The following is a 22,549-nucleotide window of genomic DNA, read 5'->3' on the forward strand; positions in this document are numbered from 1 at the left end:
CTGCGGAGCCCTAAATACAAAAGCTCCTTTAGTTCCCCCTTTCTTTTTTGTAGAAAAAGGCTTTAGTCTCCAAGGTCTTCCCAGAGATCCAACAAGCAGTTAACTAAATAGAAAAATGAGGGAATGTAGAAACAAAAGAAAAGTAGCCAAACAAGAAAAGTACTGATATTTTAAACAAAAATTCAGGGAGAAAAAAAAAAACACAACAAAGTCCTGGACAACTGCTCATAACAATCTGACTCATATCTGTGAGATATGCAGACACAATGACTCACTGCAACCCAGGTGTATAATAGGGACTATGTACCAACCACAAGTACAGAAACCCCAGACTGGTTGGTGCCAGAAGACTAACACTTAAGATTCCCAAAACATCACCTTGTTACCTCACTACCAACTAATCAGAAAGTGAAAGTGAAGTCGCTAGGTTGTGTCTGACTCTTTGCAACCCCATGGACTGTAGCCTATCAGGCTCCTCCGTCCATGCGATTTTCCAGGCAAGCGTGCTGGAGTGGATTGCCATTTCCTTCTCCAGGGGATCTTCCCAAACCAGGAATAGAACCCGGGTCTCCCGCATTGCAGGCAGATGCTTTACTGTCTGAGCCACCAGGGACAAAACTAATCAGAGGAAAGTCATAATTCTGTAATAATCCTCACCTCAAATGTTGCCTTTAAAAACTCTTTCTTGGGGAGTTCCCTGGTGGTTCAGTGGTTAGGACTCAGCACTTTCAGTATCATATGTGTGTCAGCTGTTCAGTCGTGTCTGACTCTTTGCAACCCCATGGACTGTAATCCACCAGGCTCCTCTGACCATGGGGATCCTCCAGGCAAGAATACTGGGGTGGGTTGCCATTTCCTTCTCCAGGGTATCTTCCCTACCCAAGGATCAAAACCGGGTCTCCTGCATTACAGACAGATTCTTAACCTCTGAGCCATAGCCCAGGTTCAATCCCTGATTGAGGAACAAAGATACTGCATGCTGCACAGCACGGCAAAAAAATAAAAATAAAAAAAAATAAAAACCTTCCCTGAAAGCCATTGAGAAGTTCAGGTTTTCTGAACACAGCTGCCTGTTTTCCTTGCTTGGCACTCTGTAACAAACACTGTACTTTACCACAACCTGGTGTCAGTGGATTGGCTTTACTATATGGCAGGTGAGAGTACCCAAGTTCACATCAATAATAATTCTTTGCATGAAACTTAAAAAATCACATCTGTTTAACTTCAAACCATGTGACAGTGAAGTGCCTAAGTTACAGGAAAAGGTAGGAAAAAAATTAACTTCTGATATAGTTTGCTTTCTAATAGATTAAGGAGAGACCTATAGTTCAGGGCCACTGACTGACATTGTGTTGTGTTACAAGAGGGTGCTAAATTGTCACATGTGTTTTTCTTGCAGCTTTTGCCAGTTGGAAAAAAAATTACTCCCTCCTCAAGTGTTGAATGACAAAGCCTCCTAACATCATAAAACAAAATATCTTTTACAAGTAAAATAATTCCTCTGAATGATTATTGTGCATGTGTGTGAAGTCACTCAATTGTGTTTGACTCTTGCAATCCCAAGGACTGTGGTCTGCCAGGCTCTTCTGTTCATGGGATTATCCAGGCAAGAATATTGGAGTAGGTTACCATGTCCTCCTCCAGGGGATTTTCCTAATCTAGGAATCAAACCCATATCTCCCGAGTCTTCTGCATTAGCAGGTAGATTCTTTACCACTGAGCCACCTGAGAAGCCCCTGAATTATTACAGAAGTTTACAAATCAAAAGGGACTTCAGAAATACTGGTTGGAGGATACAGAGCCAACAAATTCTTCACACGGTAAATTTTAAACATTTCAAGTTTTAGTTCCCTTCTCTCAAGATAGTGTCACACGGTGCTCTACCAGTTCAACAGAGACACTGGGTAAGAAATTTTCAGAAAGGGGTACAGTGGAACAGGTAATATGGGTTTCTGAAGAAATACTATAAAAAAATTCACAAGTTATAAAAATTTTGCATACAAAAGAACCATTAGAGAATAATAAGTAAGTTATAAAAGATAGCAATAAAATGAACATTCATAAAGTCACCATCTAACTTAAGAAATGGAATATTACAAACACAATAGAAAGTGCTCCTTGATCTCATTTTCCAGCCTCCTTATCCCAAATTGTGTCTCAATTGATCCATCCTCATTCTTAGATATCTATCTTCCTTAATAAGACCTACTGCTACTGCTAAGTCACTTCAGTTGTGTCCAACTCTGTGTGACCCCATAGACGGAAGCCCACCAGGCTCCCCCGTCCCTGGGATTCTCCAGGCAAGAACACTGGAGTGGGTTGCCATTTCCTTCTCCAAAGCATGAAAGTGAAAAGTGAAAGTGAAGTCGCTCAGTCCTGTCTGACTCTTCCTGACCCCATGGACTGCAGCCCACCAGGCTCCTCCATCCATTGGATTTTCCAGGCAAGAGCACTGGAGTGGGGTGCCATTGCCTTCTCCTAATAAGACCTAGTGCTTGCTGTATCTAATAAGCACTGCATTTCGAAGTAGTAGCAAATGAAAACATATTGAGATATTTACATCAGTTGTAATGTGATATGAAAACATCTCTGGTTTAAAATGGTGACAAACTCATAATTACTGCTAATACCACTGTGATCAATTATTTTCATTCATAATTAAATATTTAATTTCAGTTAGAATAAAAAAATATTTTTCCATTTAAAGATAAATTCTGTCTCCAGATGTCAGGTTAAGAAAATGTGCTCTAAATACAGCAGAACTAGCAAAATCCCAGTTGATAAAAGAATCTAGCCCAGAGATTTGTCTTCTTTGTATATCAGAATTTACTAGATGCTGAAACGGAATACATGTTTAATATCGCTATGCAGGTTCTTCATACTCTACTAATAGACCTATCACTCTCTATTACATATGATGCCTTTTCTTAAGAAGCCTCCCAACATATTTGAGTGTGAGATTACTACTCTGGAAGAATGATGGGGAAACCTGGGGTAATACTGTCTGGTAATAGCAGGGAGCACAACTTAACAAAAGTGACTAAATATATACATGTTGATCTTAAGAGTAGAAGGCTGAGCGGCAGTTCAGAAAATTATTGATTGAACATACAACTGATATTCTCTATGTTAATTCTTTCTTAGAAATAAATTTAAAATGAAAAAGTTTAAGTGTTTTAACTTAAAATGCAAAATAAAACTTGAGATATTGAAAAATGTAAGTCTATTATCTTAACACTACAAATTTTGTCTATCAACTTTGCCCATATTTATTTAAATGATGGCAGTCATTATATATATAATTTTCATATTTTACTTTTATTTCCTGTATATTTCTCATTTGTACTTATCACAAACAGTTACAAATGGAAAATCAAAAAGAAAGGGAATTTCTATACATTTAGGAAAATAAAACCAATGACTGAACTCAGTTACATTTCTTGAAAGAAACCAAGCAAAGAATTAAAACCCTTCTCCCTTTATGCTCAAAGCTGAATCATCAACCATCAAAAATACTCTCTGCCATCTAGTCCATCAGTTGTCCACCATGGAGGCATTTCTTTCAAAATAAGGTTTGATTCTAACAATGGTAATAGAAGCAAAATAATTTTTATGTGATGGAAATAAAAACATGCTTGAAATGATATTGAAGAATGTACACAACCTCACCTAGGTTGGAGGAAGGCAAATATTTATTCAGCATCTATTCTATATTAAACTATCACAAATTGATGACCTCACTTCTAAAAATTAGGAAACGCAATTTTTCTACCATATTGATCCTAAGGAGCAGAGTTGAGATTATATTTATATATTGTGTTGTAGTCCATCATCTGACTCTAAAATCAGTTAAGATTAGAATGCTTCACCTTAATTACCACATAGGCAACAAGGAAAGAAAAACAAGATAAGAGTCTCTGTACTAAGTTCATTATACAACAGATAAAGAATACATAAGAACAAATCCTTTCAATGTATGCTCAAGTTGCTATGGAAACACAGAAGCTCCATATGGTTCTCCAGAGTCCTTTTTCTCTACATTATGCTGTCATTCACCAAAGAATATGCCTGCTAATGCATGCACTACAGTCCACAGAATATAAAAATAATTATGTTTCAGTCATAAGGTTCCTCCAAAAGGTGCTATTCTTCTTAAGATGATACCACTAGTGATGCAAAATCGAAGATATGTATATTTTCATTTATCTCAGGGTCATGAGTAAACTTAATCAACATTCTTATAAAGCTTGGAAAATTAAACAAAAATTAGAATTGTAACTTACATATTTGGTAAAAATTTTCTGTATGGGAGGTATCACCTAATAGTCTGTTTTCAATCATAGCAGATATAATTTCTGAAACTACACATGATTCTATAATTACATGTCCTTTTTACAACTTTAAACAGAGATTGTCTCCAAGGTATATGCTGCATACAGAATCCCAAGCAATTTATATTCTAAGTAGTTATGTCTGATATTTATAAATGCATGTATTTCCCTCTTTAAGTTAGAGATGCTTCCGCATTAGCTTTTTCCCATTACAAAGTTTTCAGATGGTTGGTCCTTTTCTTATTCCAGTATACCATATGATATTTTGATTAATTTTTCTTGGTACGTGAAATTAATAAAAAGAGAAATGTATTGGCATTGGTTACAGCTTGTCTTTATATGGGCATGGTGTCAGTTTCTTTGTTCCAGCATATTGCTAAATTACATTGAATGCCTGAGAAAGCATTAATAATAGTCTAGAAATAAATTTTCAACACCTACAAAAGGGATTGCCTAGCAAATGCATTTTTAATTAACTAAATCTATGTTTTAATTCATACTTCCTTCAGTTCAGTTCAGTTCAGTCGCTCAGTCATGTCCGACTCTTTGCGACCCCATGAATCGCAGCACGCCAGGCCTCCCTGTCCATCACCAACTCCAGGAGTTCACTCAGACTCACAGCCATCGAGTCAGTGATGCCATCCAGCCATCTCATCCTCTGTCGCCCCCTTCTCCTCCTACCCCCAATCCCTCCCAGCATCAGAGTCTTTTCCAATGAGTCAACTCTTCGCATGAGGTGGCCAAAGTATTGGAGTTTCAGCTTTAGCATCATTCCTTCCAAAGAAATCCCAGGGCTGATCTCCTTCAGAATGGACTAGTTGGATCTCCTTGCAGTCCAAGGGACTCAAGAGTCTTCTCCAACACCACAGTTCAAAAGCATCAATTCTTCAGCGCTTAGTTTTTACCTAATGTTCTTTTTCTGTTCCAGGACACCACACTACATTTAGTTGTCATTCCTCCTTAGGTTCCTCTTGTCTGTGACATCTTCTCAGGCATTTTTTGTTTTTAATAACCTTGTCAGTTTTGAGGAGCACTGGTCAGGTAATTTTTTAGAATTTCCCGCAATTGAGATTTTTCTAATGTTTTTCTTATGTTAGAAAGAAACATAAGTCTTAGGTTACAGATTGTAGAGAGGAAGATTACAGACTGAAAGCGCCATTCTCAGTACATCATATAAAGAGCATATACTATTCAATATGACTTATCATAATTTTTAACTTTGACCACCTGGCTGAGATAGTGTTTATTATATGGAGTAGCTGCATACTTACTTGGAAATCTTCTACACAGACTTCTCTATTTTCAACTTTTTAAAAGATTTATTCATTAATATCAGTACAGACTTATGGATGGAGATGCAATTTTTATATCATAATTCTCATAGAAAAGAGGAATTTGAGTTTTCAAAAGTAAAAATTATCCTTAAAAAAATAAACATAATTAGAGGAAACCAGAATTGAAAGAGACACATGTACCCCAATGTTCACTGCAACACTGTTTATAATAGCCAGGACACAGAAGCAACCTAGATGTCCATCGGCAGACAAATGGATAAGAAAGCTGTGGTACATATACACAATGGAATATTACTCAGCCATTAAAAAGAATACATTTGAATCAGTTCTAATGCGGTGGATGAGACTGGAGCCTATTATACAGAGTGAAGTAAGTATAGTATATATATAGTATACTAACACATATATACAGAATTTAGAAAGATGGTAATGATGACTCTATATGCAAGACAGCAAAAGAGACACAGATGTATAAAACAGTCTTTTGGACTCTGTGGGAGAAGGCGAGGGTGGGATGATTTGAGAGAATAGCATTGAAACATGTATATTATCATATGTGAAACAGATCACCAGTCTAGGTTCGATGCATGAGACAGGGTGCTCAGTGCTGGTGCACTGGGATGATCCTGAGGGATGGGATGGGGAGGGATGTAGGAGGGGGGTTCAGGATGGGGAACACATGTACACCCATGGTGGATTCATGTCAATGCAAGGCAAAAACCAAAAAAAGAAAAAAAGAAACATAAAATGACACCACTAAGGAATCCACGTTTTAAAATGCTGAGAGAAAAGTCTGAGGAAAAACTAATCTCAATTAACTCGGAAAAAATTACTTTTGCAACTTTTTAACATTCATAAGATATAATAAGAAAGCCAAGAGATACAAGATACATCTCCAAAATGGAGATTTAAAAATTCTCTGACAAATCCAATCAGGAAGAAAAACACGTGATTCAAGGTTCAGAATGCAGGTTTGAGCCTGCTTTTGCTTATTTATTGATAAAGTTCATTTAGTAATTGTAACTGTTAAATCAATTATTTTAAAAGAGTGCAATAATCCAAAATTCTATTTGTGTGTGTGTGTGTGTATGTCTTAGTCACTCAGTCATGTCCAACTCTTTGCGAAACCATGGACTATAGTCCACCAGGCTCCTCTGTCCATGGGATTTTCTAGGAAAGAATACTGTATTGGGTTGCCATTTTCTTCTCCAATGGATCTTCCCAACCTGGGTCTCCTGCACTGCAGCCAGATCTTTACCATCTGAGCCAAACTATAACTCAGATGGTAAAGAGTCTGCTTGCAGTGTGGGAGACCCAGGTTCAATCTCTGGTTCAGGAAGATCCCCTGGCAAAGGAAATGGCAACCCACTCCAATATTCTTGCCTGGAAAATCCCATGGATGGAGGAGCCTGTCAAGACTACAGTCCATGGGGTCACAAAGAGTCGGAGATAATTAACTTCACTTTGTTTTTCTTCCTATTAATTCTATTTAATCACATTCAATACAACAAAATTTCAATGATTCAGAAAAAGAATAATATACCAAACAGAATACATACATGAAAAAATCATAGAAAACTTCAAAGCATTGTGTTTTACTTATTTCAAATATAGCCTATATAAATTAAGTACAAATGCATATTACAGTGTAAAATGAGAGAAAATAATGCAAAATCACATTAATTAATGTCACTTGTTTCAAAGTACATAGTCATGTGTCCTAAAGGGAAATGTCTTAAAAGTCAAAAAATCAATTGCTTCACTCAGAATTAGAAATTACATTAAAGGAATAATTATATTGTTGACCTTTTTTAAGCTACTAATGGTAGTTTGGCTCTCCTTTATAGTTAAAATGCCAAAAATTTGAAAAGAAAGATATAATTTATATTTTTATACTACATAAAATTGTTATGTGGAACCAAATTAATCTCTAGATGGGAAATCTCTTTGCTTTAATGAAGAGACACATGAACAGCTAAAATGTGTCCCAAACTTATATTCATACTTCACTATACTACACATGAAGAGTTATAGGTTGTTTACTTCTATCTTAACTAATTTAAATCAACTATTCATAGAACTGGGGCTTCCCTGGTGGCTCAGATGGTAAAGAATCTGCCTGCAATGCAGGAGACCCAGGTTTGATCCCTGGGTCAGGAAGATCCCCTGGAAAAGGGAATGGCAACCTACTCCAGTATTCTTTCCTGGAGAATTCCATGGACAGAGGAGCCTGGTGGGCTATAGTCCATGGGGTCACAAAGGGTCAGACATGACTAAGTTACTAACACATTCACAGACTACTCTATAATCAGAATTACTTGAGGAAAAATATGACGGAGTAACCCTCAAAAGCAATTCTGAGGCTTTGTGAACTCTGCTGCTGCTAAGTCACTTCAGTCGTGTCCGACTCTGTGCAACTCCATAGACGGCAGCCCACCAGGGTCCCCCATCCCTGGGATTCTCCAGGCAAGAACACTGGAATGGGTTGCCATTTACTTTTCCAATGCATGAAAGTGAAAAGTGAAAATGAAGTCACTCAGTCGTTGCCGACTCTTAGCGACCCCATGGACTGCAGCCTACCAGGCTCCTCCATCCATGGAATTTTCCAGGCAAGAGTACTGGAGTGGGGTGCCATTGCCTTCTCCGTGAACTCTAGATGCTATATATTCCTACTACACTTTTTGACATTAAAGTATTTGTTCATCAAGGCCATAGTGCGAAATGGACAGCTTCTCCAGATCTTCAAAGCCTTCATCAGCCTTAGTCCATGATAATGATTAGGATTTTATATACAAACGTCAGAAGACACTTAAGAGTCCCTTGACTGCAAGGAGATCAAAGCAGTCCATCCTAAAGGAAATCAACTCTGAATATTCATTGGAAGGACTGTTGTTGAAGCTGAACTTCCAATACTTTGGCTACCTGATGCAAAGAAGTTACTCATTGGAAAAGACACTGATGCTGGGGAAAATTGAAGGGAAAAGGAGAAGAGGGCAGCAGAGGATGAGATGGTTAGATAGCATCACTGACTCGATGGACATGATTTTGAGCAAATTCCAAGAGACAGTGAAGGACATGGGAGTCTGGTGTGCCACAGTCCATAGAGTTGCAAAGAGTCAGATATAACTTAGTGACTTAACAACAACAACCTAAAAGCTGAATTTTTACCTCACTCAAGACCTTAAACAACACCACCCGTTGGCTCTTTTCTCACAAGGTCTAAACAACAATCTGGCCTAAACATCATTAGTTTTGTCCATTCTGTTGGACATCATCTTAGCTGTGACTCTCCAAAAGCGTGACTCTGCAAAACTTATCACTCAAATGGCAAGGGTAGAAAAGAGGAAATCTGTAAGAATCTTCCCTCCTTCCTAAAATACCCTAAGTCTCACACTGGATGTTTCTTTCTTCTTGGTTCTCACTTTTGTCCCACTTGATCTACAAGATAGAATTTTCTGAAATGGGAAGAACCTGTATATCCTCAATCACACTACCAGAATCATAAGTGGATAAAAATAAATAAATAAATAGCTAAATCTGATATTGTCACAGTTCATTAATCATTTCTTGAATATTTCCAATAAAACCAAAATCCCCCAAGAAAATTACTAATTTCTGAGTTATTGACAAATTAATTTTGTCTTTGAATAATATCAGAACAATATCAGAGAAAGAGGATTGCAAATCTTGATCTATAGAGTATGTGGCCTAGAAGATCAGCAACACTCCTGACTCAATGCTTACACAGGTTATGTAGATACGGAAATTAGGTTAAGACCAGCTCCTGACAATTCTCAGACAAAACCCAGTTATTTATTATTGTTGCTATAATTGTAGTGGTGGTAATATTTAAGAAAATATATCTAACATTCACCCCAACTACAAAAAAATAACCCAATAAAAGACCTACAAAATGTCTAGCCTTCACCTGTGTAACTCTCTCCTGTATCCTCCAAAATAAAATTATTGCAAATAAAATTAAATCAAATACCTGACAGAATAGAGTTATTAAATGTTTGTATGATGTTTGTATGACATCTACCAAAAATGATTTTTTGGTTCAAGATTTATCTATGGTACTCCTCTCCACAATATAGTTAGAATTAAAGCTGCCATTACTTTATGAGGATAAATGAAATGACTTGTACACAGAATATTGCTAGTTACTTTTCCTTAAGCTAATAAAAATTTTATATTTAACAAGAAAAAACAACCAATAATTTAAAGCTAAGATTCTTTCAGCATAACTTCAAATTCTAAATAATTTTGGATTGGACACTTTCTTATGGCTATGTGCATGCACTACTGGTCTACTAAGAATTAAAGCATTTATAATAACTTATGTAATTATGATGAATATATATATTCTGCATTTTGAAGAGACAATATAAAATTCTATGATGTGGTGATGAGAGAATTAATTATCTTTACAACTCATCCAAAAATGGCATCATAACTATAGATTAAAAAAAAAGTCTTGACCATTTCCCTATTTTAATCCATTAGAAATTAATATCTGATTTCCCCAAATACTATTGTCAATGACCTTAATTGTAGTATTAAAAGGGCTTCTCAACTGGCGCTAGTGGTAAAGAACCTGCCTGCCAATGCAGAGACACAAGAAACATGGGTTTTCCCTGAGTCGGGAAGATCCCCTGGAGGGCATGACAACCTACTCCAGTATTCTTGCCTGGAGAATCCCATGAACAGAGGAATCTGGTGGGGTACAGTTCAGTTTAGTCCCTCAGTCGTGTCTGACTCTTTGCAACCCCGTGAACTGCAGTAGCCAGGCCTCCCTGTCCATCACCAACTCCCGGAGTCCACCCAAACCCATGTCCATTGTGTCAGTGATGCCATCCAACCATCTCATCCTTTGTCGTCCCCTTCTCCTCCTGCCCTCAATCTTTCCCAGCATCAGAGTCTTTTCCAATGAGTCAGCTCTCCACATCAGGTGGCCAAAGTATTGGAGTTTCAGATTCAACATCAGTCCCTCCAATGAACACCCAGGACTGATCTCCTTTAGGATGGACTGGTTGGATCTCCTTGCAGTCCAAGGGACTCTCAAGAGTCTTCTCCAACACCACAGTTCAAAAGCATCAATTCTTCAGCACTCAGCTTTCTTTATAGTCCAACTCTCACATCCATACATGACTACTGAAAAACCATAGCCTTGACTAGATAGACCTTTGTTGGCAAAGGAATGTCTCTGCTTTTGAATATTCTGTCTAGGTTGGTCATAACTTTCCTTCCAAGAGCAAGTGTCTTTTAATTTCATGGATGCAATCACCATCTGCAGTGATTTTGTAGCCCCCAAAAATAAAGTCAGCTGCTGTTTCCACTGTTTCCCCATCTATTTGCCATGAAATGATGGGACCGGATGCCAAGATCTTAGTTTTCTGAATGTTGAGCTTTAAGCCAATTTTTTAACTCTCCTCTTTCACTTTCATCAAGAGGTTCTTTGGTTCTTCACTTTCTGCTATAAGGGTAGTGTCACCTACATATCTGAGTTTATTGATATTTCTCCCAGCAATCTTGATTTCTGCTTGTGCTTCTCCCAGTCCAGCGTTTCTCATGATGTACTCTGCATATAAGTTAAATAAACAGGGTGACAATATACAGCCTTGATGTACTCCTTTTCCTATTTGGAACCAGTCTGTTGTTCCATGTCCATTTCTAACTGTTGCTTCCTGACCCGCATATAAGGTTTCTCAAGAGGCAGGTCAGGTGGCCTGGTATTCCCATCTCTTTCAGAATTTTCCACAGTTTATTGTGATCCACACAGTCAAAGGCTTTGGCATAGTCAATAAAGCAGAAATAGATATTTTTCTGGAACTCTCTTGCTTTTTCGATGATCCAGCGGATGTTGGCAATTTGATCTCTAGTTCCTCTGCCTGTTCTAAATCCAGGTTGAACATCTGATAGTTCATGGTTCACAACTGTTTAAGCCTGGCTTGGAGAATTTTGAGCATTACTGTACTAGCGTGTGAGATGACTGCACCAGTGTGATAGTTCGAGCATTCTTTGGCATTGCCTTTCTTTGGGATTGGAATGAAAACTGACCTTTTCCAGTCCTGTGGGGTACAGTCCAGAGGGTTGCAAAAAGTCAGACATGACTAATGTGACTTAACACACAGGCATGTAGCATTATAAAAATGCTGGCTCATCTAAGCATTATCAATACTTATATAGAGGAGGCCTGCACTGTGTTCACCACTCTATGCAATAAACAGAGGTAAAAGGAAAGGAAAAGCCATTAAACCTTACTTTATTATTAACTATGATTAGTAATTATTTTTAATCATTATGCATCCAAGCAATCATGTCTGTTTTCTTGTTTGGTAAATTAAATCTTAAATTTATGACACATCTTTACCCATTCAAATGTATTCTAGAGTGAAAATTATTTCAATTATTTTTAGGTTCTTAAATGTTGCCTTTTTCTTTAAAGAACACAGAAGCTTCTTTGAGTATTAATTAAGTTAAAATATTATCCTCCCACATATTTACCAATAAAGTCCTTTGTAAGCTTCTCTCTCTTAACTAAAGCTGCATCTATACTAACAAAATGACAAGTGAGTTGGCCAGTTGGGCTGATTGGTGTGTGTGCTTTGTAACCCAACAAAAAGTTTATAATCAATGTCTATTTTAAGTAAAAATAGGAAGTCTATGCCTACATATTAGAAAGAAGAAAAGAATAGAAGTAATATGATTACAACCCAAATAATACAGATAAAATTTTGAGGAAAATCCAGAGTTGTTCAAGTAGAAATCTTTTTTTTTCCTTCAAAAGATATACCTAAAATTAAGTTGGTATAGCCCACTCCATTAATCTTGCCTGGAAAATCCCATGGATGGAGGAGCCTGGTGGGCTACAGTCATGGGGTCGCTAAGAGTCAGACATGACTGAGCGACTTCACTTTCACTTTTCACTTTCATGCATTGGAGAAGGAAATGGCAACCCACTCCAGTGTTCTTGACTGGAGAATCCCAGGGACGGGGGAGCCTGGTGGGCTGCTGTCTATGGGAGTCGAACAGAGTTGGACATGACTGAAGCAACTTAGCAGCAGCAGCTTTAAGAAAGCCCTATAAACAAGGAAGATATGGAAGCAATGATTCCTATAAGGATCTGTTTTGAATATGCTTTTAAATATAATGTATATGATGAGTCAAGAGATGTTAAGATGACACAACCATCAAGGCAATAAGATTACAAATTGCCTTTTCAATACCTGTAATTTGAAACACAAAATACGAAAAAATCTACTTCAGCCATTTTTATAGCACTTGTTATTGATAATAGCAAATTAACTTTATCCAAGCTTAACTTGAGATCAAACCAAATGGCTTTAGAGGTAAAATATGCTTTAATGTTCTATTAGTTTTAAGTCAAATAGAAGGCATATGTCAGAAATAAGAAAAAATTCTAAATGTTTAGGAACTAAAAGAACATTTTCAAATTTTTCACTGAATTAAAACTTAAATATAACATATTCAAAGGAGTTTAAATTTTCTATTTAAATTCATCAATCAAACTGAGCCCAGCCTTACTGCCTGTGTACTTTTTCTTTCTTCCCTGTGGATGTCTTGGTAAGAAGAATGCCATATCCATTCTGATTAGCCAGCAGATAAGCAATGTGGAAATTGATTTAAAGTCTCTACCACTAGAAATGTCAAAACAGATGTTACTTTCTCATAGGATGACAGCACCAGGCCTGAAATGTCAAACATAATTAAAATTTTTATTTTGAAATGTACTCCACAGTTTATACATGCTGAAAGTATGCCTTACCTTTCTAACTTGTAGAGTGCTATGCTTTGCAAAATGGGAAAAACTTTTAGTTTAGACTCCATTTGGGAGTGAAATAATTTCATCAATCAGTACCCAGAGGTTTCCTTTAGTTTTTGGCATGAAAAGACTGGCATTGCATTAAAATGTGCTGACAACTGAAAGAGCAATTCTAGCAGGACCAATTTCTCTCACCCTCCTATCTACAACTCTCAAAGTTTTTTTCCCAGTGGGTTACCCAAAATAGAGAATAAATTACTGTCTTTCTTTTTATGATACCATTCATTTCACTTTCTGAAAGGGGAGAGGGTCAGAAGTTGCATGCTACTTAGTCATATTTATTAATAAATTTACTTACTAAGTTTCTCCCAAAGTCTTTTCCATGGCCATATGAGTAATAAAATGCCTGGAGAGGTAGTCTCTGCCTTTTTAGGACATGCATTCAAAACACTGAAGGCATAGAACTCACCATATACTTCAGAGAATATCACTATAGGTTTGTGACTCATAAAGGGAAAAAAAAGGAATTCCAAAAGTATGGATATTCTGAAGAAGGTCTTCTGCCTCTACATCCGCAAAGCATAATTTGAGGAGCTGTGACCTACCCATGACCACAGTTGAGCACTCTACATCCAGCCTTGAAGTATATAACCTGTGTTGTCTCTTTTGCTAGAGAATTAGTTTCCTGGGGGCAAGAAATATGTCATATTCATGTGTTTATCAGCTACAGAGTTTTATGATACCTTGTATATAGGTTGCTCTAATTTTTAAAAATCAATTTTGTTGGAAGGTTGAAAAGCCAGACATAGAACAACTGCCTTCTAAAGACCTAAGCAACACAGTAGAGTGGCTCAGAGCAGCAGCCTGGGCTGCTTGATTTTATATCTCAGCCTTACTATCTGAGTGTTTAATCATGTGCCAGGAATGATCTTATATATATTATCTCACTAAATCCTCACAACAACCATAATAACATATGAAGAAACACAGGCACAGTAATGAGATATAAATCACCCAGAGTCACACAGCTAGTCAATACTTTTTCTATTTCACCTAAGAGTTATTTTGGAAAAATTTTTTAATTTTATATTTATTCTTCTCAAGGTTTGAAGTGTTAATTTTTAAATTGTTATTTAGTTTCTTAATTGCTTAAAAATAAATTTCCTTATTTATCTCTTTTTTTGTCATGAACTTCTAATTGTTACTGCATTGTGATCAGAAAGTATAGCTGCACTCTTCCCAATCCAAAGCATCTATTAAGGTTTCTTTGTGGATTAATGTATGGTTATTTTTGTAAATGCTTTATAGCATTTAAACTATTTGGCTTCCTTTAGAAAGGCATTAAGTATGATACATTCTACTAATGAATATATTTATAAAAACTGTTCAAATTCATTTTGTCTATTTTCCAATATTCCTGTTCTGTCTGGCCCAAATATCCAATGTAATATGTAGCTCTCTACAAATGAGAACACAATTGTTATCACTATTTAAATAAAAGCTATATAAGATAAGGGCAAAAAGATTAATGATGCACTAATAAGAGAATTTAAAAAAAAGAAAACAAAACTATACATTTGCTAATTCCTCATCTATTATAAGAAGAAATCAATATGTATCATTTTATTCCTCAAGCTGTAAGATGAGAATATTTGTATTAATGGGGATGACTACTAGTAGACATAAAAATATGCTTCAGTATATACTTTCAAGTTACTGGTATGTGACAAAGGAGTTGGTAGCGGGTACAAGGAGACAGATATTACATATCAACAGAAAGGAAACAGAGCACAGCAACAAAGCCAAAAATAAGATCATACCTAAATAAACATGAATATAAGAGAATTAAGTTCAAATATCTATCATAGCAATAAAGGTAAGTGAGATAAAAACCACTTTTTAAAAGAAATTGATTCGTACATTGAGAAGAGATAAAAGAAACAATAAGTCCCAAAAATATGCTGTACACAAGATGATATCTAAGACACTTTAATTCATAGCATGAATATAAAAGAGTGGGCAAAGGAAAACCAAAAGTATAAAAACAAAAAATGTTTGTTTTGTTTGACAAACCAATGTTTGCCAAAAGTGAACACAATATATAGAACATTAAACAAAAACAGAGTTGCTCTTTTTTGATGAAGGATTTTTTGTTTAGATAAGTTTCTTAGCGAGAATACATAGATGATATATTTTAAGGTTCCTTGAATATTTAAATTTATTTTTAGGTTAATTCCATACATGAATGAAAACATGGCTAATATGAAATACTAGGGGTACATTAATTTACCCTTATCAACTCTTTATGTATTGCTCAGTTGACTACTGGTATCTAAAGTCCCCAGGAGAATACTGAAGCTAGCTTGATTTTTTATATAACACTTTTGAATGAAGTGTTTCTTCTGATTGGATATTTAATATTAACAGCATAATATATACCTGGCATACATTGCTTCCTTTAATTCTTGTAGCAACTCTGTGATATTTGAGATTCACTGAAACACACTCAAAGTTATCAGCTGGTCTTAGTGATGATAAAGAAGGCAGACACTATGATACTTTGAATAAACTGCCCCCAAACTGTTCCACTTATACAGTACTTTCTGAGACAAATTCCAAGGAATTTGCTAAAACCCTGTTGCTGATATAAAGATCTTCCTGACATTGCATTTTATCAGAGCCCATAATACTAATATCAAGCATATATCAATATATCATGATAAGACTTAGGACATACTATCTCAAAAACAAGTTTTCACCTACAAGTTAATTCTTCCACAGATTTTTCTCACACTTTAAAATACTTTTATATACTTAAACACACAGAAAATTTTAGTATAAGATAATCAATACTCACATAATCACAACCCAGAATTAATAATATGCTAATAACTGTTTACTATCTTTCCGTTATATTTCTCTTTGCTGCTACTGCTACGTCGCTTCAGTCGTATCCGACTCTGTGCGACCCCATAGACAGCAGCCCAACCAGGATCCCCTGTCCCTGGGATTCTCCAGGCAAGAACACTAGAGTGTGTTGCCATTGCCTTCTCCAATGCATGAAAGTGAAAAGTGAAAGTGAAATTGCTCAGTCGTGTCGGACTCTTAGTGACCCCATGGACTGCAGCCCACCAGGCTCCTCCATCCATGAGATTTTCCAGGCAAGAGTACTGGAGTGGGGTGCCATTGCCTTCTCTGATATTTCTCTTTAACTATTGTTAAAAAAAACTACTCATTCCAGACTTTGAGTCTTTCTTTGAGTCATTCTGCTTCCTTTCATCTCAGAGAAAACTATCCAACTCATCTAGGTTTCTATACTTTCTTATATTCATTACCATATTAAATTTGCATTTCAGAAGATTGATTTATATATATATATATATAATAGTCATGCTGTACTTTGTAAATACAACACTTTATTTTTTAAAAATCTAACAGATTTGAAATATTTTAACACACTTAAAAAGCAAGTTCAGGCTTTCTCTGCATCTATTGAGACCTAGATGTCCATCAGCAGATGAATGGATAAGAAAGCTATGGTACATATACACAATGGAGTATTACTCAGCCATTAAAAAGAATTCATTTGAATGAGTTCTAATGAGATGGATGAAACTGGAGCCTATTATACAGAGTGAAGTAAGCCAGAAAGAAAAACACCAATACAATATACTAACACATATATATGGAATTTAGAAAGATGGTAACAATAACCTTGTATACGAGATAGCAAAAGAGACACTGATGTATAGAACAGTCTTATGGACTCTGTGGGAGAGGGAGAGGGTGGAAAGATTTGGGAGAATGGCATTGAAACATGTATACTATCATGTATGAAACAAGTCGCCAGTCCAGGTTCGATGCACGATACTGGATGCTTGGGGCTGGTGCACTGGGACAACCCAGAGGGATGGTATGGGGAGGGAGGAGGGAGGAGGGTTCAGGATGGGGAACACATGTATACCTGTGGCGGATTCATTTTGATATTTGGCAAAAACTAATACAATATTGTAAAGTTTAAAAATAAAATAAAATTAAAAAAAAATAAAAAGAGAGAAAAAAAAAAAAGCAAGTTCATTAATCTCTGAGTACCTGAGAAGAACATGGGTTCTCTATTTGCTGTAGTCAAGAGCCATATGTGTTAGGTCTTTTATATCTATTAGATCAAGCTTGTTAATTGAATTCTTCAGACTTTCTGTACCTTGAAAATTTTTTTGTCTCCTTGATTCACTAGTTACTAAAAAGGCATGCGCAAATCTCCTGCCATAACTATGGATTAGTCAAATTCTTTTTATAATTCTGTCAATTTTTGCTTTAAATATACACTTTTAAACAATTTTTTCCCTTGTGAAGAAAACTTTTAAGACTTACTCTCTTAGCAACTTTCAAATATACAATACAGTATTGTTAACTATCATCACCATGCTGTATATTACATCCCCAGGTCTTATTTATTTTAAACTGGAAGTTTGTACCTTTTGAACACCTTCACCTTTTCGATATTTAATACTAAAATATTTAAATATGCTTCAAATATTTTGAGGCCATGATATATAAAGTTTAATTTTATTCTTTATTGATAGAAGAGTCCTTTTATTTTGTATGTGACACCCCTTTTTGTCCCTATTAATAATTCACATGTTAAAACTTTTTTATTAATCAAAATATTTATTTGGCTGTTACTTCCTGGTATGTTTTTTTTCCCCAAAATGTATCTTACATATCTGGGTCACTATATAATATTTTGTGTCTAGTACAAATGGAATGTATATACAAAAGGTCTGAAAAATTTGAGTCTCCCTTTTACATATGTGAATTTAATCTATCTTTATAATGATTTATGGTATGTCTTATCCTATCTCCACCATCTTCTTTTGTGTTTATTTTAATAATGATTCTTCTTTGCTTCATTTGCTTCATTCTTTTTCTGCACTTGTACTGAATTACATGTTTCTTCTTTATTTTTCCCCTTTATTTCTCTCTATTAATTAGATTTAGTAATATATTTGTTTTTATTTGTCCATCTCAGACTGAGTGACTGAACTGAACTGAACTGAAACAATTCTTTCAGTCTGTTTCATAAATCTGAAATTTCATTTTTTCAAACCTATGTTTTCATAAATTTTCTAAAATTCTAGACCATCAAACCTGTTTTCAAACATTTTTCCCCCCAACTCTCTATTCATCTATAACTCATATATAGGTCTTCTCACTCCATATTCCCATGTCTTTTCATTTCTTATTCCTATTTTCCAACACTTAATTTTTCTGTGTTGTATTCCAAATATCTTCCTCTCTTCAACTATAGCTAGTCTTTTCTTTGTCATATATATTATTATTTTAATTTAAAAAATCACACATGTTTAATTTCTGAAATTTATATTTTGGTATTTTAAATTTTCCCTATACTTTTTCCATAATGTTCTGATTTTGTCTAATAATTGATATTTTTTTTATTATTTTTAACACATGGAAAATAACCCTTTGGTTATTTCATACAGATTTTTCTTGGCATTTAAACCAAGCCATTTTGTACATATGTTATCATTTCGCACATATGCTATCATTTCTTCCTATTATATATTATTATGTTTTGTGATGTCATTCCCTGAGTGCTATTTCCTGGGATATCCATGGGGAAAAATAGTCTCTTACATTTATCTGAAAAAGAATTCATATTTAGAATGTGTAAAAAACTGTATACATCAAAATAAGACAAAAAAAGACACCAAATTTTTAAGAATTTAAGAGACACTATACAAAAGATGATATATAAGTGGCCAATAAACAAGAAAGCATCATTACTCACAGTTGCTGCAGCTAAAGGTCTATGAGGCACATCTAATGGCTGCCACAGTTCACCACTTATGTCACTTCCACAGGCAATTCTTCCTGAGGAGAAATACAAAAAAAGAAAGTTAATGGGATGAACCACATCCCTGTAAAACCAATAATCTCAGGGCCATATTGCCATGCATGCTCTTCTTTATATGGTATTCATTCTAAATTACCTCACCTGTAGCTATCACTTCTGTTGGCCTAAGTGATGGGGTGATGCAAACTTTCAAAAAAGGTCATTAATGGAAAGAAATGACAATCCAACAGAATGGGAGGCAATATTGTCAATACATGAAACTGACAAGGCTTATATTAAGAATATATAAAGAAATTCTACAAACTAATAAGAAAAAGACAGATAACTCAATAATAAAGTAACAGACTTTAATCAAATACTTTTTTTAAAAATGGCATATACCCCAAAGGCCAATCAGTCAGTTCAGTTTAGTCACTCAGTCATGTCCAATTCTTCACAACCCCATGGCTTGCAGCATGCCAGGCTTCCCTGTCCATCACCAACTCCCAGAGCTTACTCAAACTCATGTCCATTGAGTCAGTGATACTATCCAATCATCTCATTCTCTGTTGTCCCCTTCTCCTCCTGCCTTCAATCTTTCCCAGCATCACGGTCTTTTCCAATGAGTCAGTTATTTTCATCAGGTGGCCAAAGATTTGGAGCTTCAGCTTTAGCATCAGTCCTCCCAGTGAATATTCAGGACTTATTTCCTTTAGGATGGACTGGTTGAATCTCCTTGCAGTCCAAGGGACTCTCAGGAGTCCTCTCCAACACCACAGTACAAAAGCACCAATTCTTCGGCGCTCAGATTTCTTCATAGTTCAACTCTCACATCCATACATGATTACTGGAAAAACCATAACTTTAACTAGATGGACTTTTGTTGGCAAAGTAATGTCTCTGCTTTTTAATATGCTGTCTAGGTTGGTTATAGCTTTTCTTCCAAGGAGCAAGCATCCTTTAATTTCATAACTGCAATCACCATCTGCAGTGACTTTGGAGCCCCCAAAAATAAAGTCTCTCACAGTTTCCATTATTTCCCCGTCTATTTGCCATGAAGTGATGGGACCGGATGCCATGAACTTAGTTTCTGAATGTTGAGCTTTAAGCCAACTTTTTCACTCTCCTCTTTCACTTTCATCAAGAGGCTTTTTAGTTCTTCTTCACTTTCTGCCATAAAGGTGGTGTCATCTGAATATCTGAGGTTATTGATATATCTCCCGGCAAACTTGATTCCAGATTGTGATTTATCCAGCCTGGTATTCTGCATGATGTACTCTGCACATAAGTTTTGTGCAGACAATAAACAGCCTTGACCTACTCTTTTCCCAATTTGGAACCAGTCTGTTGTTCCAGGTACAATAAACATGTATTTTTTGTTCCAAAGGCCAATAAATATATGAAAAAGTAATCAACTCTTCAGTCATTAGAAGAATTAGAATTAAGTGTACTATGAGATACCACTCCCCACATACCAATAAGACTAAAATGAAAATAACAGACATTGCCAAGGATTAATGGCACTGGGGAGCAACTGGAACACTCCTACACTGCTGATGGAAGTATAAATTGGTACAGCCACTATGGGAAACTTTCTAGCAGTGTCTATTAATACTGATCTTTTAAGTCTACTTTCAGGTATATATTCAACAGAAATGATACATATTTTTCCTAAAACATATCGTAGTATAACTATCTATAATAGCCCCAAACTGAAAAAAAAAATCCATCATAATACAATGGATAAATAAATAAAGTCGTATTTTTATATGTGCTATTTCAGTTATTCACTGTTGTTTAGCAAACTACCCTAGAACTTAGTGGCTTCAACCACGATTTATTATTTTTGAAAATTTTGTAGGTTGGCCAGGAGGTTCTTCTACTAGTCTCGTCTAGACACTCATGTGGTTACAGTCATCTGATGTCTCACCTGAATCTGTAGGTCCCAGATGGCCTCTGGAACATGGTTCTGGTTATCAGTGGGTAACCTCTACTCTCCCATCATGGATAGACTTTCATCTACAGTAGGCTACTTTAGGCTTCTTAACAGCATGGTAATAAAAGGACCTAAGAAGGCAAGAGAGAAATCTGCAAGTGTTCTTAGGGCTAAGCCCTAGAACTTACATAACATAATTTCCACCACAAACTATGCCAAAGCATTTATAAGACAAGCTCAGATTTAAGACACTGAAGGAATAGTCTCCTTTTTGAAAGGAGAAGCAGCAATAACACATTGCAGAGGGGCATGAACACAGAGAGGCTGATTTATTGGGAGCCATCGTTGCAGCAATCTACCGCAACCAATATACAGCAATGAAAATGAATCAATTACTGTTGTAAGAAACAACAGGGATGAACTTCACAATGTTGAGCAAATAATGCAAGTCACAAATATATATAACTTGTTCCATTTATATAAAATGCAAAAATCGGCAAAACAAATACATGAAAGAGTCCAACAAATATATCTGTGGTGCTATTGATGTTTTATTCCTCGACCTATGTAGTCACCACATGTGAATTTTTACTTGTGATCATTTATTGTTTTGTTCTTATGATTTCTGTAATTTTCTATACATTTGTTATACTTCAGGAGAAATGTTATAGACCAAAATAATAACCCAAAAAAAAGCATTTTTAAAATAATGGAGAAAAGGGAACCCTCTTGCACTGTTGGTGGGAATGCAAACTAGTACAGCCACTATGGAGAACAGTGTGGAGATTCCTTAAAAAACTGGAAATAGAACTGCCTTATGATCCAGCAATCCCACTACTGGGCATACACACTGAGGAAACCAGAATTGAAAGAGACACATGTACCCCAATGTTCATCGCAGCACTGTTTATAATAGCCAGGACATGGAAGCAACCTAGATGTCCATCAGCAGATGAATGGATAAGAAAGCTGTGGTACATACACACAATGGAGTATTACTCAGCCATTAAAAAGAATACATTTGAATCAGTTCTAATGAGGTGGATGAAACTGGAGCCTATTCTACAGAGTGAAGTAAGCCAGAAAGAAAAACACCAATACAGTATACTAACGCATATATATGGAATTTAGAAAGATGGTAACAATAACCCTGTGTACGAGACAGCAAAAGAGACACTGATGTATAGAACAGTCTTATGGACTCTGTGAGGGAGGGAGAGGGTGGGAAGATTTGGGAGAATGGCATTGAAACATGTAAAATATCATGTATGAAACAAATTGCCAGTCCAGGTTCGATGCAAGATACTGGATGCTTGGGGCTGGTGCACTGGGACGACCCAGAGGGAT

At 36.0% G+C, this 22,549-nt stretch overlaps 1 long non-coding RNA gene across 2 annotated transcripts in view; it reads right to left on the reverse strand.

Annotated features, from left to right (window-relative positions):
• The window catches only part of LOC129659186 (uncharacterized), a 195,687-nt gene extending 174,354 nt beyond the window's left edge, over positions 1–21,333 (reverse strand). For both annotated transcript variants that reach the window (XR_008717851.1, XR_008717852.1), the window contains exons 1-2: positions 21,197–21,333; positions 19,222–19,304 (exon numbers count right to left, since the gene is read on the reverse strand). This is a non-coding gene — a long non-coding RNA (uncharacterized LOC129659186). The remainder of the gene's footprint in view (positions 1–19,221; positions 19,305–21,196) is intronic.
• Positions 21,334–22,549: the final 1,216 nt, after the last annotated feature.

Source organism: Bubalus kerabau, chromosome 8 (genome assembly GCF_029407905.1).
Source record: "Bubalus kerabau isolate K-KA32 ecotype Philippines breed swamp buffalo chromosome 8, PCC_UOA_SB_1v2, whole genome shotgun sequence".
Taxonomy (NCBI): domain Eukaryota; kingdom Metazoa; phylum Chordata; class Mammalia; order Artiodactyla; family Bovidae; genus Bubalus; species Bubalus kerabau.